This window comes from Cupressus sempervirens, chromosome 5, assembly GCF_028749045.1.
Source record: "Cupressus sempervirens isolate cs-2001-9-10 chromosome 5, ASM2874904v1, whole genome shotgun sequence".
In the NCBI taxonomy this organism is placed as follows: Eukaryota; Viridiplantae; Streptophyta; class Pinopsida; order Cupressales; family Cupressaceae; genus Cupressus; species Cupressus sempervirens.
The window spans coordinates 29,644,207-29,665,814 of record NC_143122.1 but is presented as its reverse complement, the minus strand read 5'-3'; the positions used below and the strand labels follow the sequence as shown (position 1 = coordinate 29,665,814).

The following is a 21,608-nucleotide window of genomic DNA, read 5'->3' as shown; positions in this document are numbered from 1 at the left end:
CTTTGAATTCCCCATTTTCCATTTCCACATGTCTTTTCCCTTAAACTTCCATTTTAGTATCATCTCCCATGAAGATGTGCGGTACCTATGACTGCTTCAATGAAGAAAAGTCTCCCTTTGAAGAATCCATATGATAGGAGACACTTGAGTCAAGTATCCATTCCGAAGAAGAACTTATTTTTGCCATAAGTGCTTGCCTTTTTCCCTTTGAAGTGGGTGGAGTTGAATCCTTGGAAGTACTTGGCACTTGAATTTTGTTCTTCTTGAATATGTTTTCCAACTCATCAATTCTTTTAGTTTTGCAATGATGCTCGTCATGATTTGGCTTTTTGCAATATAAACAAAAAAGTTTGTCCTTCTTTTTGTTACTTCCCTTCTTGTTCGATGAAGAATTTCCTTGCTGCGAGGAGGATTGTTGTATCTCAAATTGTGATTTTTGCTTCCACTGCTTCTTTTTGTTGTTGCTAGAACTTCTTCCTCCTTGACTTGATTGGTACTGATCACTAGCCACCAATGCTTTGGTATTTGATGTTGTGAGAAGTCCCAAATCTATCAAGTGAAATTGTTCAACAATCAACATCTCTACAAATGCATCAAATGTAGGATTCTGGTAAGAACTTCTCATGGTCAGCATGTGAGTATTATAACTCAAAACAAAGGAGGCATACTTTGAAGGTAGCCTCTTTAGGATGTGATGAATCAACTTGTCATCCTTCATGGGATTTCCACAATCTTTAAGTAGCTCCCTATACTCATTAGCTTTGTTGATGCAATCCTGAATTGTGTCAAAGTTCTTTGAATCCAAGAGAAGTAGATAGTCCTCAATCTGAAATCCCTTTTCCTCATCCACTTTACCATACAATGATTCAAGTTTTTCCCAAGCAGGTTTGGATTTTGTGAAATTGGAAATATGGAATAAGAGATCTCTATGTACACAACTTTTGATAATTCCTAAAGCCTAATTGTCTATAATTTTCCAATCAATGAGTTCTTTAGCATCAATAGGTTTTGGAATTGTACCATCAACATAAAGATTTAGACCTTTTACCATTAATCTACTCCATACAATAACTTTCAATGTAGAATAATTTCATGAAGTTAGAAGTGGAAATTTAGGTGAACCCATGATATAGAAATGAAAAAAGCACAAAAGAGAGACACAAAATAGTCCCCTTGGTGACGTGGCAAGGCCATATGCTAATGTGGCACTAGTATGGATGTATGTTCAATTATTGATGTGTCTTGATAAGGTGTCTTCACATGTGTCTAAGTGTGGTTAGTACATGTGGCTGTGCATGGCTTACTGAGGTGGCATCCTGTGAGAGGGCGACGTGTTTGCAAGGGAAACCATAGATCTATGTGCATGGCAGATTTCAAAAAAGTCATGTGGATGATTGTGAAGAAGCCGTGTGTCTATTGTAGTAGGTCACCAAAAAATAAACAAACTCATCGAATTATATAAAAGCTAGGCCAGCGAGGATTTGCTTGACTAGAAACTATAGTGACACTAGAAATGTGTATGGCGAGGGCTAGAAATTTTTACTTCCCATCGAGTTTTTTAAACAATATCCCACATGCAGTGGGAATGTGAAACACCCAGAGTTTAAAAACAAAACCACGCAAAAGAAAATGCAAAGTGGAAGCTAAAGTATGAGACTCAGCTGGTCCAATGGAAATTAAGACTTGGCAGCTAGAATCGTAGTCCCTAGATATACTATACTCACCAGAATTTGGATTGAACCTTGCCAATAATGAAGGAATATTTTGCCAAATTATAGAGTCAAGGTGTCAGTGCCCAGTTCTGCAAAAAAATTTTCCCTGCTAGCCCAACTGGGCAATTTTTTTTGAAAATACCTATAAATCAAAAAATAATTGCAAAGATTAAATAATTTAGATTTGAACATTAAAATTACATATCTAAAAAATATACCCATGTTGCAAATTGGGGCATTCAGGTGCTGATTTGCAATTTTTTTGCCTCACGATCAACTTTGGCCTAGGGTAGCCAAATTTATAGTTGATTTGCACCGAATTGACATTTCAGTTACAATGGCAAGGTCCTTTTAGGCTCTAGATGCTCCCAATTTTTACGGTGCTTTGAATTTGGGTTGAGGTGCTGAAGCAACAATGGTCTCAAATGACTATGTGAAGAGAAATTCTCCAAGCTCTAATACCATGTAAGAATTTTCCTTAGGGAAAAATTCACCCAAGAACTAAGAACTGAAAAACAAGCACAACTATAGACTAGAAAGAGTATGATTAGAATAACAATGCATTTGATTCAATATGCCTGAAAGTATACTAGGAGTGCCTGTATATAAAGGCCTCTGAGATGCATCTAGAATGCATAAGAATCAACATCATGATAAGTCATACAACCAGGCACATGTTCACCACATATGGGTTATCCTCCATTAAGCACAAAAGTAAGTGCGATGATGAGAGGATAAGCCTACAAGGGTGTAACATGCAAATTTATGTCATAGACAACATGTGCTAAAAAAGGAGTGTGAATAACTGTGTTGTCAACATGACAACTTAGTGAATGATGCAAACTCTAGTGTTGTAGACACCATGTGCTGAAATAGAGTTGCGTACTTCTATGTTGTCAACATGACAACTCAAAAAGGTACACAAACTCCTAAGTGTCTCACAAAATAAATAATAAAATAATGCAATATAATAAAATAATGCATTAACCTAAGTAAACTTAAGTAAGTGTAAATAGTAAATACGTATTTACACCAACAATTTTGATAACCTTGGTAAAGTTGAGAAGAATCAAGTGGAGGAGGCTATATATTTCATGATGGAAAAATTTAAGAATACCCCACTAGAAATATCTAACTCTATGCCTAAAAGTTTATATGAGAGAGTTAAGAAAAAATGACACTATTATTTGAACTTGGAAAGATAGATAAGAGAGACACCACTTGCACAAGTCATGCCTGAACTCAATAAGGCATAGATTTATAAGGCCATGAAGAAATATGCAGTTAGGTTTGTACCTAAATATAGAGCCTTCAACATATTGCAAAACAATATTGAGGATGTAGTTGAGAAGATCACACAAATGTGGAAACTCACATATGGGTTAACTACAATCAAGTTAGGTGAACAAGAGCCTATAGAGGTGAAGGATGATGAAGAAGATGCCCATGAAGACACTATTGAGGGAGGAATAGAAATGAACATAGCTGACAAGGCAAAAGCTAAGGCAGAGCAACAAGAAGAACAGAGTGTACAAGATACACAACTGGCTAATGTTAGCCTTTAACATGTAATAAGTATAAACACAAAAATAGTAATAGTTAAGGATGTTTCTAATGTCATAGCTTAAACAATCAATCCCCTTATAGAGGAAGCTCTCAAAAAGATACTTGATCAATCTACACTGTAGTAAAAATTATGTGCTGATCTTATATTGGTGAGTGTAGATGATTTACAGAAAAAAATGACCGGAACAACAAAGGAAGAGGTGAATACACAAGAACCACCTACTATGCCCCCTCAAGTCACTAATGTACAACCTTTGGACAAAATACCTAAAGATATTTTTGAAAAGGTTGATACAGTTGAAAAGGATACAGTGGAAACTCAAGCCACTACTGAATAATAGAGTCAAATTGGTCAGATAGAGTTATCTGCACCTACAACAGAAGATCAAGGTGAAAGTCACAATATTGTGGCAAAACAAGACAAGCCTAAAGAGACCGATTCAACACCTAAAATGAAGGAGAAAGTAGCTATCCAAGCCTTGGTAACCTTACCAGTATTTGGTACTCCTTCAAGTCATACTCTTCAGAAGCCAAGCATAGATTCAACACCATTGTAGATCTTAGTGTTGAGTCTGAGTTCATTAAAGGCAGGAGAAGTAATACAATTTGGAGATGTTAGCCTTGATGAAAAGATTGTGTTACTAAAGTATGATTATGACACAATGACCATAGAGTAGATGGGCATACTCCAAGAAGCCCTAGTAGGAAAGAAGCATTAGGAACTACTCAAAAGAGAGCACAGGTAGAAGCAAGCATTGCTGGATATCAAAGACATCTTTCTAGATGCATTTAGTCTACCAACTCTAGATGTAACCAAGCCACTCATTGAACAACTGAAAAATATAGTGGAGAAGGTTAGTGATGCAGACCTTGACACAAATGCAAAATTACTTGAATGGTTTGAAATTTTTTTTCAAAGCAAAGTAAATGAAAAAATATCAGGTGACATAGCACTCACACAAGTTACATTGGCAACTAAGGTTGAAAGTGTGAAGAAGGTACTTGAGAATATTTTCTTAGTGTACACTAAACTATGCAATCCAACACTCTTCACACAAGAGACAAGAAGTCACATTTTGAGTTTGGAAAGTCAAATTAATGCATTAGGTGTAAAACTGCCTATGACACCAACTCAAAGTGAAAAGCACTTTAGAACATTTCTATAAACATAGAGTTAGTTAGCAACATTGTCTATAGATGAGGCCAATACAAGGGCAAAACTTATTAAAATCCAAAAAATATTGACCCCACACATGGAAAATTTTCACAAGGAATTAGGCTATGCTGAAACCCTTATGATGAAAGATCTCAATCTTTCAACATTAGACTGCCTAGTCAACCTTGCTGCTGAGCAACCTATCCAAATTAAGTCTTTGGATGTAGCATGTGAAAATTGGGATGCAACTCTCAAAATTATCCTCGAGGTCCATAAATCCTTTTTGGACAAACACACTATAAATGTATAGCCCATTGACATAAGTATCAAAAAAGGGGAGATATATGATTTGGGGGGAGAAATAAAGATAAGAGAAAAGGGGGAGATAGAGAAATATAGAAAAAGACAAAACAAGCTAAGGGGGAGCAAGCAAGAATAACATGAAGTCATAGAGTATCAGTTGAGGCATATTTACTTAGTAGGAGTACATAATTTTTGGATAGAGAACAAAATTATCAACTCAAGGGGAGTTATCAAATTTTGAGGTATCTAAGTTGTTACAAAATTTTGAAGTTTTGGACATAAGCCGAATAAGTGATATGTTATGCTCGTAAGGATAAGGATATCAATGTATGACCAAGTGTTTTTGACACTCATGTCAAAGAGGGAGATTGTTGATCTCAGATTGGTTTTGACTAATGATTGTCTACACACTTATGTCATTTACTTAGTTAATGTCAAATAAGTAGTACATGCCAAGCACAACATGTATATGATAGAACATGCCAAGTCCACAGTGAATGTTGAGTCACTCATGTGCCAAGAAGATGGTGTATGCCGAGTGACATAGGATCCAAGAAAGCAATGCATGTTGTGTGGTATAGATGTCGAGTCACAGTATAGAAATTAGTATATGCTGAGCATCAAAGACTTTAGATGTCAAGTAAGACAATTTTTTCATAGTTGTTTGTAATGGCACAAACAACTATGTTAACCATTTTTGAGCCTACTTGAAGATTGAGATATGATATTTTGGAGATAAGGACAAATCTTAAGTTGGAATCTTGATGCATTACATGTAGCCAATTAGGTATAAGGAAGGATTAAGCAAAAAAATGGATGAATCACAGCCGTTGATTCATACCTAACCCTAAGTCACATATATCTTCTTAAGGAGAACAAACCCTGAACCTTCTAAGGTGTATGAAGGAACAAAGAGAGAATTTTGCATGTGCAAACAAAGCATTCATGGTGGCTAAGGAGTTATGATCTAAGATTGCATTGCATAATTAGTTAGAGCAGAACAGAGAAAATAAGACATCATACAACAAGGAGACAATTGATCAAGAAGGATTGAAAATACATTAGTTGAGAGGTGATTTATCATCAAGCAATCAAGTGCTAACTGTAGGATCATTGCTGAACCATTCTAGTAGGTGAATCAATCAAATCTCTTAACAAAGTAGTCCTAATAGGCTATATTGAAATCCTCTAACAAGGTGCTTACTTAATTGTGAGTTAAAGTCCTTTAGCAAGGCACACTTCTAATAGGGTGTTGAAATCCTTTAACAAGGTGAGACCTAATAGTCTTTGTAAGCCCCTATCAGGGTAGACCTTTCATAGGGTAGATCATGGTTCATGATCAAAACATTGTAACCTTCATTGGATACACTTTATTACTATAGTAGTGAAGATTTGTGGGTATCATCCCCACCCTAGTTTTACCTTCTCAATGGAGGTAATCATATATGGTGTTATATATGTGTGAATGTTTACTTGATTACATGTTTAAGATGTACATGCTTCACATGGTATTTCAATTTACTTAGTGAATGCATGAGATGGATGTGTTGTGAATATTTTTATGGGTCTAAGTTTAAACTATTAATTCACCCCATCCTCTTAGAAGTTTACCTTTCTTATTGTAATTCCAATAAATATTGAAGATATTGCAAACATTATGCAATGAAGTGGTCAATCTTAAACAATAAAGTCAATAGAATTATAGACCTTTTCAACCCACTTACACTCAAAATAGACCATCTGTTTAGAATGACTCCTAGAGAAGGAACAAGATTATAAAACTAATCATTCTTATAATCCAAATCCTAATAGTTTTTAAAAGGAATTAGTAGAAGTATAGAATAATACATATCAAGAGTATGATTATTGTTATGCCTAAAATGAGAAAAATAAGTAGATCACATGTCAAAAATAATTATTGAATGAGTCTCTTCTAGTATAGAATAACACTTTAATACAACAAGATGTTCCTCAAGGCATAGTTGATCAACTATGTTCTCATAAAGAGAAAATTTCATGATGTGACATTGATAAATTGACAAGAAGATGAAATATCTTTGGTGAAAAATTAGGAGTGGGTGCTGGTTTCAACCAACACAAGGTCTAAAAAGTGTGTTTTTGAAATAGAACAACTATAAAAGGATCAACGAAAGGATGATAAAAGAAAATTTACAACAAGCTTCTCATACCAAAAAATATGATAGATCATCAAGTTCTCAAGATGCATGTATCTTGCCTAAAGTAAAACATGTTGTCGCTAAGGATAAGTTAAAGTTGATTGTTCAATCATTACAAATTCATAAGGACACTATTGTTACAAATGTTCAACTAAAGGTAAGCTTATAACACTTTAATATCTTAGAGAAAATAAAGAGAACCCACATTAGTGTGAGAATGTGGAATTATTTATCTTTTTTGGGTCAAAAAAATTTACTACATGAGGCTTTATCAAATTTATATGATAGGTTTAGCCAACAACTTGTAAGGATTTTTAGCTAATACACTAGTAAATATTGAAGGTCACTAATCTAATACAATCAGGCCACCTCCTTATTACTTAACTCTAATAATTGGCCAACACCTTGTATACAAATGCATTGTTGATTCATGGGCCAATATTTTTGTGATGCCCAAACAAATTATCAACAAAATGGAATTAAAGTATGAACCATTGGAAAGGCAGGGTAGTTCACCTTGATGGGGCTACTATAAAAACCATTGATGTGACTAAAAATATGAGCCTAATGCTACATGCTTGTCCAATTTTTTTTATACCTCAAGATGTTTATATCATTGGATTGACTCCATTTGTTGTATGTTTGTCTAGAGATTTTATAGCAAAAATAGGGGGTTACCTATCATCCGATTGGTCCTACATGATGTTTAGGACTAGATATGGGACAAAGGTCACTGTTTAGTCTGAGCCTATTTCTAAAGATCGCATAGAACCTTATAAACCAAGCGTTGATAATACCAAATCTACCATCAATTGTAATTTTGTAAACCAATCTAATATACCTCCAACCAAGGAAACAAGAACAAAAACTGAAGGAGCAGTAAATATTTTCCTTGACGAATGGGAAGTTGAAAATACAAGTAGCACACTGATTAAGCAATATGAGGAATCAAGTTTGGGAGATAATTTGACTCATGAATTTGATATCATTCCTAATTTGGTTAAAGATAAACAATATTTAGGGGCGTGCTTTAATGAAGTTTGGAAGCTATTTTTTGATGGAGCAAAAAATAGAAATGATGTTGGAGGTGGTTGTATGTTGGATTCCCCTTTAGATGTTAGGTATTGCTTAGCATTTAGGTTCACTTTTAACTATATGAACAAAATCATTGAGTATGAATCATTGATTCAAGATTTGCAATGGGCTAGAAAGTGAGGTATTTCATGTTTACAAGTTTTTGACTATTCTAAATTGATTTTAAACAAGTTAGGGGTATTCATATTGCTAAAAATGATTTATTGAAGTCTTATAAGCATAGAATTTGAGAGTTAATATAATATTTTCATGCTTTAATTTATTGTCTATGCCTATAAATAAGAATAAACATGTTAATAGGATGGAAATAATTACTGTTCAATATGACATTCCCACCAAGGTTAGTAATGTTAATCAACATTATTATGTGAAAGTCATTGTCAGGCTCTTAGTGCCTACTAATCATGGACATTGGCAATTTTCTGATAGTGACCAATAAATAGTCAATTTTCTAAGGGAGAAAGAAAAGTTTGTATATAAAAACAAGAAAAAGCTTGACCAACAATATGAAGATCAGATTATGTAGGTCAAAAAAAAACTTCCAAAGGGTTTAGTGATCTTGGAGTTTATTTTGAATGCTAGTGATCAGATTAAGAAGGAGGAAGCTAGTCTACAGATTAAGAAGGATTACTACTAGGATGTAGAAATTTTTAGGGGTAAGTCATTAAAGCTTGGAAAGGTATGTACTATTGATGATTTTTTTCTCCCTTTGTTAAGAATTCAAAGATATTTTTGCATGGGAATATTCAAACCTCAATGGTTTTGAACCCAATATTTCTCAACATACCATTAAGTTAGAGGTTAATGCTAAAACTGTGAGATAATAGTAGTGACCCTTAATATTAATTTAGAACCATTGATGGTTAAAGAGTTGAAAAAGCTAATTGAAAGAAATATTATTTTTCCCATCAAGCATACTTCTAAGGTATCCAATCTTGTCCTTGTTAGGAAAATGAATAGTGACATTAGGCCATGCATATGGATTTTAGAGATATGAATAGAGCTTCCCTTAAGGAGAGATACCATTTTCCTTGAATGAAGAAAATTTTATAGGTAGTGTCTGGATTAGAAAGATTTCCTCTATTAGATGGTTTTTTAAGATATAACCAAATCTTGGTCAAATTAGAGGACCAATTCAAAACTATATTTTCTACTAGGTGGAGAATAATGACATATAAAAATATGCCATTTGGGTTGTCCAATGATGGCATAAAATTTTAGAAGGCCATGGACACAATGTTTGAGGGTTTAAGGTATAAAATTGTGTTTAGATGACATCAATATATTTTTAACAAATTCACGTGAACACTTCACACATCTTAGGCATGTTTTTGAACAATGTAGGGGTGAGTGCACCAAGATGGTGTAGAAAAAGGGGGGTATAAGTGGATACTTGTTTTCTAAAATTAGGTAAACCCAAACTTGGATGAGACATTTGAGGGTCATTGACTAAAAATGACAAGATGTGTAAAACATATAAATTGTAGTACTTTGAATCTACTTTCTAAACTATGATAGTTTTTACAAAATGGATAAGATTAGGTGGGTCAAATCCTACAAACACGAAAAATAGTTCCTAATTTTCTTAGAAAATATAACATAGCTATTTTCATGTGCAACACAAAAGATAGTTATAATTAGTATTTTGCATATCAATTTGGTAGGATGATTGTTAAGAGTCATATCTAGAAGTTGTGTATTTTTTTTTGTAATTTTATCATGAGTATTTTTTTTTAATGAATTATTGAACAAACTACATCCTAAATTATTTCTACTTGTTCATGTACTGAGCATAAATTCCATAAAAATAATTGAAAAATGGAAATCTTTAAAAAAATGTGTATATAAATTAGTGTAGAACAATAATATGTAATTTATTGTGAATTTGGTTAAATATATCAAAAGTTATTAAAAAATGGTAGACATATGTCTCTAAGGAATGTTGAGGCATTGGTAAAAGTAATTAAAGTTTACAATATTAATGTTGTCCAAAAATTGAAAAAATCATATGGTTAGAAAGCTAAGAAGATGTGTAAGATTATGGTGGTGATTTTAGAGATACCCACTTCACTATTAGCGTACTTGATGAAGACAAAGATGAGAATTCATGTTATAAGATGGAAAATATTCTAAAGGAGAAAAAATGGAGGGAAAACATTCTCCCAAGCCTTTCGGTCATTTCCCTAGGCTATCACCAAGCCATAACCCGACTGGGTTATGAAAATAAAGAATGCATTCAGAACTCGACTGGGTTGAGGGAGGGAGTGAGGGAGAGAGAGAGATTAGGTTATGTATTATACTACACAAGTGTCTATCATATCCCCTAATCCTTCTCTCCATCCCATCCTCTCTCTCTCTCTCTCACACACACACATTCTATCTCTTTATCCTATCCTGCTCTCTCTTTCTCCTATCCTCTTCTCTCTCTCTCACTCTTTATATCATATCCCCTAATCTCTCTCTCTCTCTCTCTCACACACACACACACACACACACACACACACACACACACACACACACACACACACACACACACACACACACACACATTATCTCTCTTTATCCTACCCCACTCTCTTTCTCCTATCCCCTTCTCTCTCTCTCTCTCTCTCTCTCTATCATATCCCCTAATCCTTCTCTCCATCCCATCATCTCTCTCTCTCTCTATCATATCACATACTCTCTCTTTGATGTAAGACTAGGTAGTTAGATTCTTTAGTCCTATTCTCCTCACTATTACATTTGGTCCTAAATTGTGATGACAGACCATTGCAATTGTGATGACCACTCGTCACCCAAGCGATAGAACCACAAATTGGCTCCTGTTGAATGAGCATTAAACTTTTGTTGTGAAAAATTGTAATGACAAGGCATCTGTCATAATTGCAATGGATAAAATTATCATAACTTGGAAGAAGGAAGGGAAAATAGTTTATGTTGATGACATTGTTATTGTGAATTATGATGTCTTAGCTTCTAGTCTATCATCATGATTGCATTGTCCATGTGATAGTTGTGCTATGGAAGTGATGTTGATCCATTAGGACTAGCCATTGTAAGTACAATGGTTTTGTGATAGATGTGTTGTGCAAGTGATGGCTAGCTATTAGAACATGCTGTGAAAATTGTAATGGCTAGCCGAATTATTAAAAAAAATGTTGCTTGTAACACCTAATTTTTCATTTTATTGTTTAATGTTTAATTTTGCCAAATAATTTATTTTTTCTGTTAGTTTAGATATGAGTTTGGAGGAGGCAAAGTTTGTGCCCAAGTTAGTTCTCAAGAAGAGGAAAAGAAATGAAGAATGGGATAATGACAAGAAGTGATAGTTGGAAGTTGCAAAAGTAAAAATACTACAAACTGCAAATTGATATTTAAGAAGGCCGAGGGATATTCAAGGGAGTATATAAAGAAGGTAATAAATTGCTTTATTTGTGAGTGATGTGTCACCATTCCATCTAGTGTTAAGTGTGTACCTTAGTTTCTTTTGGCAAGTTTTATATCAATTTATGAGTCACCAAGGAGTATGTGGATCCTTTAATAAATTGTTGGGTTTTTTTATTGATGTGTCATCATGCCATCTAGGGTTGAGGAATGTACCTTAGTAAGTTTAGTAAGTTTCTTGTGTACTTTGTGACAAAAATACGAAATGAGGGTTTATCAGATTGAAGAGAGAGGGAAAAATGAAAGAAAACTTTTATGTTGAGCCAGAAGATAAGCTATTGTTCATTATTCATATATGTGGGTAAGTAGCTAGTCTGTAGTATTTATATACCTTTTACTTTCTTGGTCTCTATATAGTGATAGATTTGGTAGACTATTAATTCTCTAGTCTATTTTTCATAAAAAAGAGAAAACATTTTTTTTCCAAATTTTATTATAATATATTTACATCTCTTCTATTTTAAATAAAGAGAAACAAAAAATTATTAGTCTTCCCCAAATTCTAATATAAGTTTTTAAGTAGTGTTTTTTTGTTTATTGAGCTTCTTATTTTTCTTATTTAGTATCAATAATATGCATCCAAAGATAAGAACAATTTTGTGACTTTGCATTTGAGGCAAGTTGGTCCTTTTTTAGCTTGATCTATCCCTTATGCACTTTTTGTTTCTAAAATAGTGGTTAGTGATTTCTTTTGGATGTATATACAATATATCAGTGATATTGACTTGCTATGGCTCTTCATTTCAGATCTTTGATGGTGTGTTTCTAAAAGTGAACAAAGAAACAATGAACATGTTGCATCGAGTTCAGCCATATGTGACATTTGGGTACATTCTGTTAGAATTATGATATATTTTTCATTAGTTCAAACACTTATTCAATTTTGAATGCTTATCTAGCTCATCACTTAGTCTACACTGTATACCGAGCATTCAATGGTTACCTTATAAGTTTAGTAGGTAAACAGTTCTCACCGAGCATTCTGGAGGATACCGAGTGAATAAGAAGTGTTTACCAAGTGAAAAAGGTAAACAAAGGACTCAATGTTTATTGAGTGAAAAAGATAAACAAATGACTCAATGTTTATCGAGTGAAGAAGGTAAACAAAGGACTTAGTGTTTACTGAGTAAAAAGGGTAAATGAAGGACTCAGTGTTCACCAAGTAAAGCAAGGTAAACGAAGAAGTTAGTTTCTACCGAGTGACACTATATCTACCAAGTCACCAATGGTTACCGAGTTTCAAGCAATATTGTGTGGCTAGTATGAATTGAGCCTCTACTCCTATCGAGTGCATGATGATGTTGAGTAATGTAGTGGATGTCGAGTATCAGAAGGTCACCGAGTTAGTTTAGTGAACACAAGTTATTTACTATTGAGCTGACTCAGTAATGTTTTGTTCACTTGTGTTTCGGCCGACCTTGCAATTGTAAATTTTGGAATGGTATATATGTAATGTATGATATAATTTTCAGTATGGTGGACATGAAAAAAAGGAAGTGATGTTAGCATGTGAAGAAGGTATTGCTATATTTTGAGAAAAGTAAAAGCAAATCAGCAACAGAGTAAAAGGAATACAACAAGGTCAACATAGGAGCATAAAAGTTATATATATCACATTAGGTGATCAATGCAAAAAAGATCTTATCAGCAAACAGTTGTAAGCAGATCCACTGCTTCATCCTAACAGGTGAATCAGTTTATAAATCCTTTAACAGGGTAGACTTAACAGTCTTTTTGTAAATCTCTTAACAAAGTGCATACTTCACTGTATGTTTGTAAATCCTCTAACAAGGTGGATCTAGCAGTCCTACTTGCTCCTAACAGGGAAGATCACCAAAAGTGATCATTGTAAGCCTTAACAGGCCAATTTTATGCTGTAGTATTGAAGTTTTGTGGGCATCATCCCCACCTCAGTTTTACTTTCTATTTGGAAGGTTTTTGGGTCACCAAATCTCTATGTACATATGCAATGAATGTTTGATCTTTCATTTATGTAGTAGATTAGATGAATGAATGATGAATGGTTAAAATGCTGAATTGTTTAAAAGTTTAATAAGTTATTGATTCACCCCTCCCCTCTCAGTAACCTATCTTATCCTAAATATTTCCAACAATTGGTATAAGAGCTTTGTGGTTCTCAGGATAAAGTTTGATAGCTTGAGCAAAGATCAAGGACTATGGAGATATTCAGACTTAAAAAATCTATTGAAATTTAAAAGCTAGATCTAGAAATGGCCATAACTCAAGTCAAAGAAGCAAAGGAGCATCTTTCTCAATCTCTAAAAAGAAGGAAGGAACTTGCAATAAAAATGAATGATCATCAGTATGTTGAAGAAAAGATTGAAGACCTTTTACCATCAAGCAGTTCAAATGAAGCTAATGAAGCAATCAAGGAACTCCTAGCAAAGAATGGTTCTCTACAGGAAGAAGTAATAAAGCTTAAAAGAGAACAAGAAATCCAATCAATCAGGCTATGTGAAGTTTTGGAATAGAAAAACAAGGCAAATGAAGACTTAGAGGCAAGAAATAATCAATCCTTTTAGTATGAAGATCTTGTAGGTCAACTATCTAATGCAAATGAAGAAATTAGGAATCTAAGATCTGAGAATGAAAGTTTGAGAAATGATTTAATCATTGAAAGACAAATCAATGCAAGCTTACAAAGTGATCTGAGATCTGAAAGACAAATCAATGAAAGTTTGGAAAATGACCTAAATATTGAAAAGTAAGTCAATAAAAGGATGATGAAATCTCAAGCAGACATGAATCAATTGAATAAAAAAAATGAATAGAATCTTCATAAACAAAAAGGTAAAGTTGGTCTTGGATATAAGGAAGAAGGTGAAACCTCCAAACAAGGTGCACAAAGGAATCAAAGACCCACTTGCAATCACTGTGGCAAGATAGGTCATACATCAAACAAATGTTGGAGTAATGGAAAGGAAAAATTCAATGGTAAATGCTTCAACTGCAATCAACATGGTCACAAAGCTAATGAATGCAAAGAAAAACCAAAATTTGAAGGTAAATGTCACAAATGCAAGAAACAAGGTCACAAGGCATCTGAATGCAAATAAAAAACATTCAATCCAATAGAACAAATTATCAAAGCAATATTTGGTTGGGACTACAATACTTGGTGCAGGTGTCACTATTGTGGAGAATATGGACACATTGGGATAAATTGTGCAAGACATCACCTAAGAAAGAAGGATACAACCATAAGATGTTACACATGTACTGAACTTGGTCATATAGCCAAGAATTGCATGAATATTGGAAGAATTGAAGATGAAAAGAAAGCTAAAGATGATAACATTCAGAAGCAAATGAGACAACAGTGGATTCCTAAATCTACCGAGCAAGAAAGTTCAAATAATGGTCATGTCACTCAAGAAGTGGGTGACTCCACCATTTCCAATTAGATTTAAGAAGAATCAAGAACTGCATCTTCTAGCCATATCTTAAGCAGTTCTAGAGTGAAAGAGTGCAAATGATAAAATTAGTATTTCAGATACAAGGATCAAAGAAAAGTTATCATTCACCATGTTGCATCTATTGAGAAAGGTTGGCTAAAGACCTTACCAAGCTAGGTTGGGAATATCAAAGATTTTGTTCGACCACCAAGTTGCAAGGTTTTACTGAGTAAATCAATTACAGACTAGCAAGCACTATGTCAGCTTAGCTACCTTTGTATCGAGCATTAATGAAAGTATTTCCATCAAAAGGGTAGAATTCGATTTCATTTTTCACCATGACTTAAGAATACTTAGAGCTAAAAAATTTTCCATTTACACGCTAGTGATTCCAAGTGATTTGAAGCGAATTTCTTGCGAAGAATTTTTTTGAAGAATTTATCATTCACCGAGCAACAATGGCATCCGCAAGCACCAACACTAGCAAGGCAAAAAGGGGTTCTGAAATGCTTGTGAAAAGAGTCGAATGGAAAGCCCCAAAATTCAAACTAGTGCCCGCAATTTTTGAATCACTTGACCCACATAGAGCTCAATCACAAATTCCACCTAAGGTACTTCTTGTTAATGATATTCGTGCTCATTTCAAATGCACTATTCAAGAAATTGGTGCATTAGATATGGACAATGCCCTAGGACAATTATGTGTTGATGGAGCCCTAAAACTTGAGCATAAACACTTAGAAGAAAAAGGCTTGACCCACATTCCACACCTACCAAGGAATTTCCAAGTTAAATGGGTGAGATATGTTTTGAGCCATGTACACAATGGTTAGTTGTGATTGGAGCAAACTGCATTGATAACCAAGAAGATGATTCATAAGATAATGGGTTTGCCTATGCTCAGCAAAGCCAAAACCACTAAAACCCTAGGTCGGGATGAGTTGTAGAAGAAAACCCTAACAGAATGGGATAGAAGAGGACTGAAGCTTAACAATATATCTGACATGGAACTCAGGTTTGGCATTTATGTAATTGCATATAAACTATACAGTTCCAGCAGATTGAATAGTGTACTGTGTAAGGCTATGGATTTAGCATTTAAGATAGTATAGAAAAATTTGGAATATGACTTGGCAGACTTATTGTTGAAATAGTTAAACAAGAATATGGAAAGTATTAGGACTTTAAAGAATAAACCTTGTAAATTTGGCTCATTGTTAATTTGCTTGTTCTTTTATGTGCAAAAATTCTTTCCATCAAAAGGAATAGTAGTATGGAGAAAAGACATTCCAATTCTATATTAGATTAATGAGTTCATTGCAAAAATGGGCAAAAATTTTGACAAAGTCATGGATAACTATTTTGAAGACTTCAAGGAAAGAATGAATAACAGGTTCAGAATTCCTCCTAAGCTTGTTCAGGATTATAAAGATGATATATGTTTCATGGTTGACTGTGATAAAGTGTACATACAGGAAGTCATACCCCGAGTGGCATGGGTAAAACCATTTCCTTATGAATTAAATATTGATAAAGAAAGAGACATCATTGAGGCACTGGTGAATGAACCAGATATTCTTAACATCCCTGCATTTAGGACTTATGATGAAGGAAAGGCCAAAATTGAGCTTGAAATCAAGCTACCATAGGCCATAAGCAAAGGCAAGAGGAAGATAGCTAAGTTGAAAACTGCAACCGGTCCTCTCATACTAATAGAAGGAAAAGGCGAGGATGAAGAAGATGATGAAGAAGGAGGAGAAGAAGAAAAAGAAGAACAAGAATCTAAAGAAGAACCTCCAAAGAAGAAAGGTAAGGAAATCATTACCAAACCTAAAAAGAAGCCTACTGCAGTATTCACCAGAAGAACCAGAAAAGGAAAACAAGAACCTATATTGGTCAGGCCTCCACCCACATTTGAGGAAAGGCTCAAACAATTGGAAGAAGGAGCAGGCATCACAAATTTCAAGGCATTGAAATTTGAAACAAGAACAGATGCTGAGAAAATGCAGATTGAGGAGCTGGTACTCTCCAAGATGGGTAAATGGAAATACTCCCCGGACCAGCTTGCCTCTCAAATCTCCAAAGAACTATTAGTTCAGATACTGTTACACTGAGTGTATCATCATTTTTGGGAAGTATTCCAATTTTTGATCCTGTAAATACTTCTATTGGCACTCAATCCTCAAGTCTTATCCCAATTTTTACTGCTAGTCCTTCCATCTCCACTATTATGTCTATTCCTAAGATCAAACCAGTCATCACAAAAGTCAAAAAAATGCATCCATTAAGACTTCTGATCACTGGAAAGGAAATTCCAAAAGATATTGACTTAGACACAGAGATAGTGATTCCAAAGATTGACTATGAAAGGGATAAGGAATACATAATAATTGAGAATGCCAAAAATATAATTATAGATGCTATAGGTGTTGAAGTAGATTCTACTCAACACATTTTGATTCAGTTAGAAGAGGCTGTAAATAAATTCAATGAGGACACCTCTGGTCAAGAAAAAATGATTGAAAATGCTGAAAGGAAATTTGATAATAAGGTACTTGAGCACATTGCTTAGCACATTGCAATAAAACAGGCAAAATTGTCCACAATTTTGGCCAATCTTGAAAATTCCTTTAATAATGTAACTTCACTTTTTGCCAAACTTTGTGATGTTACCGAGTACACTAAGGAGATTAAAAAAAAATTGAATAAAATTGACGAGGATATGAAGGTCAGTGCCCAAATGCTACAACTTGACCCCAATTCAAGTTCATCCCATCATTTCAGAATCAAATTTTTGTCAAAAAAGCAGGCAAAAATGTTGAGAGAGGAAGCAAGGATTAGGTCTACCTTGATTGACATTCAGAATATGATCCTTCCTATCATGGACACAATGCAGAAATACATTGTCTACTCCAAAACATTGATCCATGACAACAATTTTTTAGTTGCAGATCATGTGATTGAACTTTCAACTAAAGTTCAAATAGCAATCTCCACCTGCACAATTTTGCAAGAAAATTGGGATAAGACTTTGGCTCTTATTCTCAAGGTACACTCTAATTTTATCTCCCATTTTGGTGTCTCTGTGTAAATACATATTGTGTAATTTGGCATTATTGTCAAAAAGGGGGAGATATATGTAAATAAGGAAGCCATGCATAAAGATAGAGATATTTGTAAATACTCTATGCATATTGTATGGGGGAGATATATGTAAATCAATACATCAAAATTTGCACGTAAGTTCTGGCTCATAAGTATTTTTGTCACTAATTCCAAAGGGGGAGATTGTTGGAATTATGATATATTTGTCATTAGTGCAAACACTTATTCAATTCTGAATGCTTATCTAGCTCATCACTTAGTCTACAGTGTATACCGAGCATTCAGTGGTTACCTTATAAGTTTAGCAGGTAAACAATTCTCACCAAGCATTCCAGAGGATGCTAAGTGAATGAGAAGTTCAGTAGTGTTTACCGAGTGAAAAAGGTAAACAAAGGACTCAGTGTTTACCGAGTGAAAAAGATAAACAAAGGACTCAGTGTTTACCGAGTGAAAAAGGTAAAAAAAAGACTCAATGTTTACTGAGTAAAAAGGGTAAATGAAGGACTCAATGTTCACCGAGTAAAGCAAGATAAATGAAGAAGTTAGTTTCTACCAAGTGACACTATATCTACTGAGTCACCAATGGTTACCAAGTTCCAAGAAATTTTGTGTGGCTAGTATGAACCGAGCCTCTACTCCTATCGAGTGCATGATGATGCCAAGTAATGTAGTGGATTTCGAGTATCAGAAGGTCACCGAGTTAGTTCAGTGAACCCGAGTTATTTACTATTGAGCCAACTCAGTAATGTTTTGTTCACTTGTATTTTGGTCGACCTTGCAATTGTAAATATTGGAATGGTATAATATGTAATGTATGATATCATTTTCAATATGGTGGATATGAAAAAAAGGAAGTGATTATGGCATGTGAAGAAGGTATTGCTATATTTTGAGAAAAGTAAAAGTAAATCAGCAACAGAGTAAAAGGAATACAACAAGGTCAACATAGGAGCATAAAAGTTATATCTATCACATCAGGTGATCAATGCAAAAAGGATCTTATCAAAAAATAGTTGTAAGTAGATCCACTGCTTCATCCTAACAGGTGAATCAATTTATAAATCCTTTAACAGGGTAGACTTAACAGTCTTTTTGTAAATCTCCTAATAGAGTGCATACTTCACTACATGTTTGTAAATCCTCTAACAAGGTGGATCTAGTAGTCCTACTTGCTCCTAATAGGGCAGATTACCAGAAGTGATCATTGTAAGCCTTAACAGGCCAACTTTATGCTACAATATTGAAGTTTTGTGGGCATCATCCCCACCCCAGTTTTACTTTCTATTTGGAAGGTTTCTGGGTCACCAAATCTCTGTGTACATGTGCAATGAATGTTTGATCTTTCATTCATGCAGTAGATTAGATGAATGAATGATGAATGGTTAAAATGCTGAATTATTTAAAAGTTTTATAAGTTACTGATTCACCCCTCCCCTCTCAGTAACCTATCTTATCCTGAATATTTCCAACACATTCTTGGTTAGTTATAAGCATTATGTAGATCAATTTTTTCTTATTTCATAGATTCTTGTGTCTACTATTATTTAATTCTCTTCCTTAATTATTTCTAGTTATTCAAATTTAAAAAGAATAAGAGAGCTGATTTATAAGAGAGGTTATGGAAAGGTTGATAAGCAACAGATTCCTTTGACTGACAACTCTGCCGTTAAAAAGTTACTTGTGTTCATGATGTCTTTTTGTGTTAGTTAGTATGCTTTCCCAATGCTTATTATTTATATCTTGTTGCTTGTAAATAGATTTTAGGTAAATATGGCATAATCTATATTGAAGATCTTATCCCTAAGATTGTTACTATTGGACTTAAATCCACAAAAGCGAACAACTTTTTGTGGCCACTTAAACTCAGCACTCCATTTGGTGGATTAAAGAAGAAACACAACCACTACATTTAAGGTAGCGATGCTAGCAATTGTTAAAACTCACACATTAGGATTAGACTAGTCAAGCATCCCAACATTGTACAACTATTTTAAGTAATGGAAAGAAATACCAAAATCCATTTTGATATGGAATGTATTATAGGATAAAACTTAAACAAAGTTTCCAAAGGAAAGATAAAGGAGGATGTAGCAAGTAAATACTTCCAACAAGTTATCAATGTAGTGGAATTTTGTGACAACATGGGATTTTATTATAGAGATATAAAACCACAAAAGTTGAGTCTAGATCAGAACACCAATTTGAATGTCTTAGACTTTAGATTAAGTTCAATGACTCAACAACTCAAGCACAATGGTCTAGTACTCCTACATATGTTTAACAAGAGATGATTACAAGGAAAGGCTATGATGGTGCCAAGGTAGATGTATGGTCATGTGGGGCTATTTTGTTTTTTTTGATGGCTAGTTGTCTACCATTTCAAGATCCTGATTTGATGGTCATGTACAATAAGATATACAATTGATAAATTAAATTTCCATCTTAGTTTTAATAGATATGATGTTAGAAGAATAATGGACATGTTATTAGATCCCCATCCTAAAACTTGACTCACTATTCCCTAGTTGATGGAAGTTCCATTATTCAAAATAGAATGCAAGCCTTTACATTTTGAGATTGAGGATATGACCTTGTTAGCAATTTTTTTGACAAAGTGAGCTTCAAGATGAGTCATAATTCATCCCCTTATAAAACACATGTAAAGAGGTTATCAAGATTAAAATGTATTTGATGTCATTGATTTTTCTCATGGCTTCATCTAATACACATACTTGAAGAGAAAAATATAGCAAAAAGTGAGAAGCACTTTACATCTACTCAATCATTTTCTAGTATACGCACAAAGCTTGAGGAAGAAACTAAAATTTTGAACTTCAATATGAAGAAAATAGATTACATAATCAAGATGCAAGGAAATAAGAATGGAAGAAAAGGTAACTTGGTATCTTTTGTAAAGATTTTTGAGGTGACACCTTCATTCTTTGTAGTGGAGTTGAGAAAAGCCAATGGAGATACAATATAAAATGAAAAGTTATGTAATTGGAAACTTAAACCTACTCTGAAAGATATCATATGGATTTGGCAAGATGATGATAATACTTTGGGACTTGAGTCATTCCAAAGGAAGAAGCTAAAATTATTAAGTCAAATTTGAAGAAACTAGATTGCAAAATCAAGATGTTGGGATAAATGGTTTGTACATTTAAAACCATAAAAATAAATATCCAAAAAAATCAATTCTTGTGAATAATCATTTTTCTCAGCATAAAAAGTTGTAATAAGAATTGATAATAAAATTGAAATGCCCAATCATATTAATTTAAAAAAAAAAGCTAACTCATCCACAATTTCAAAAAATTGATGACCATTATCTATATAGATTAGAAAAGTACCAAATACTACATACCTCACTTCATATTTTGATGCAATCTCAGTGAACTTGTTTGCATTATATCTAGAAAGAACAATCCATTTGTCACCACCAACAAGCACTGTAGCAACAAAATCTAATGTTAGAAAACGTCCATAATTAAAAAAAGTTGACATAAGTTTCAAATTAAAATAATTGACATAAGTTCTAGAAAATTCTTACACTTAACCATTTCTTTTTTAGGTCATCCTTGAATTGGTCTCCATGTCTCCATATTGCAAAGACAAAAGGCCATAAAGTGTC

The 21,608-nt window shown here is 33.9% G+C and overlaps 1 pseudogene; it reads left to right on the top strand.

Annotated features, from left to right (window-relative positions):
* Positions 1-3,073: 3,073 nt before the first annotated feature.
* On the top strand, positions 3,074-21,089 carry LOC149554434 (CBL-interacting protein kinase 2-like; annotated as a pseudogene).
* Positions 21,090-21,608: the final 519 nt, after the last annotated feature.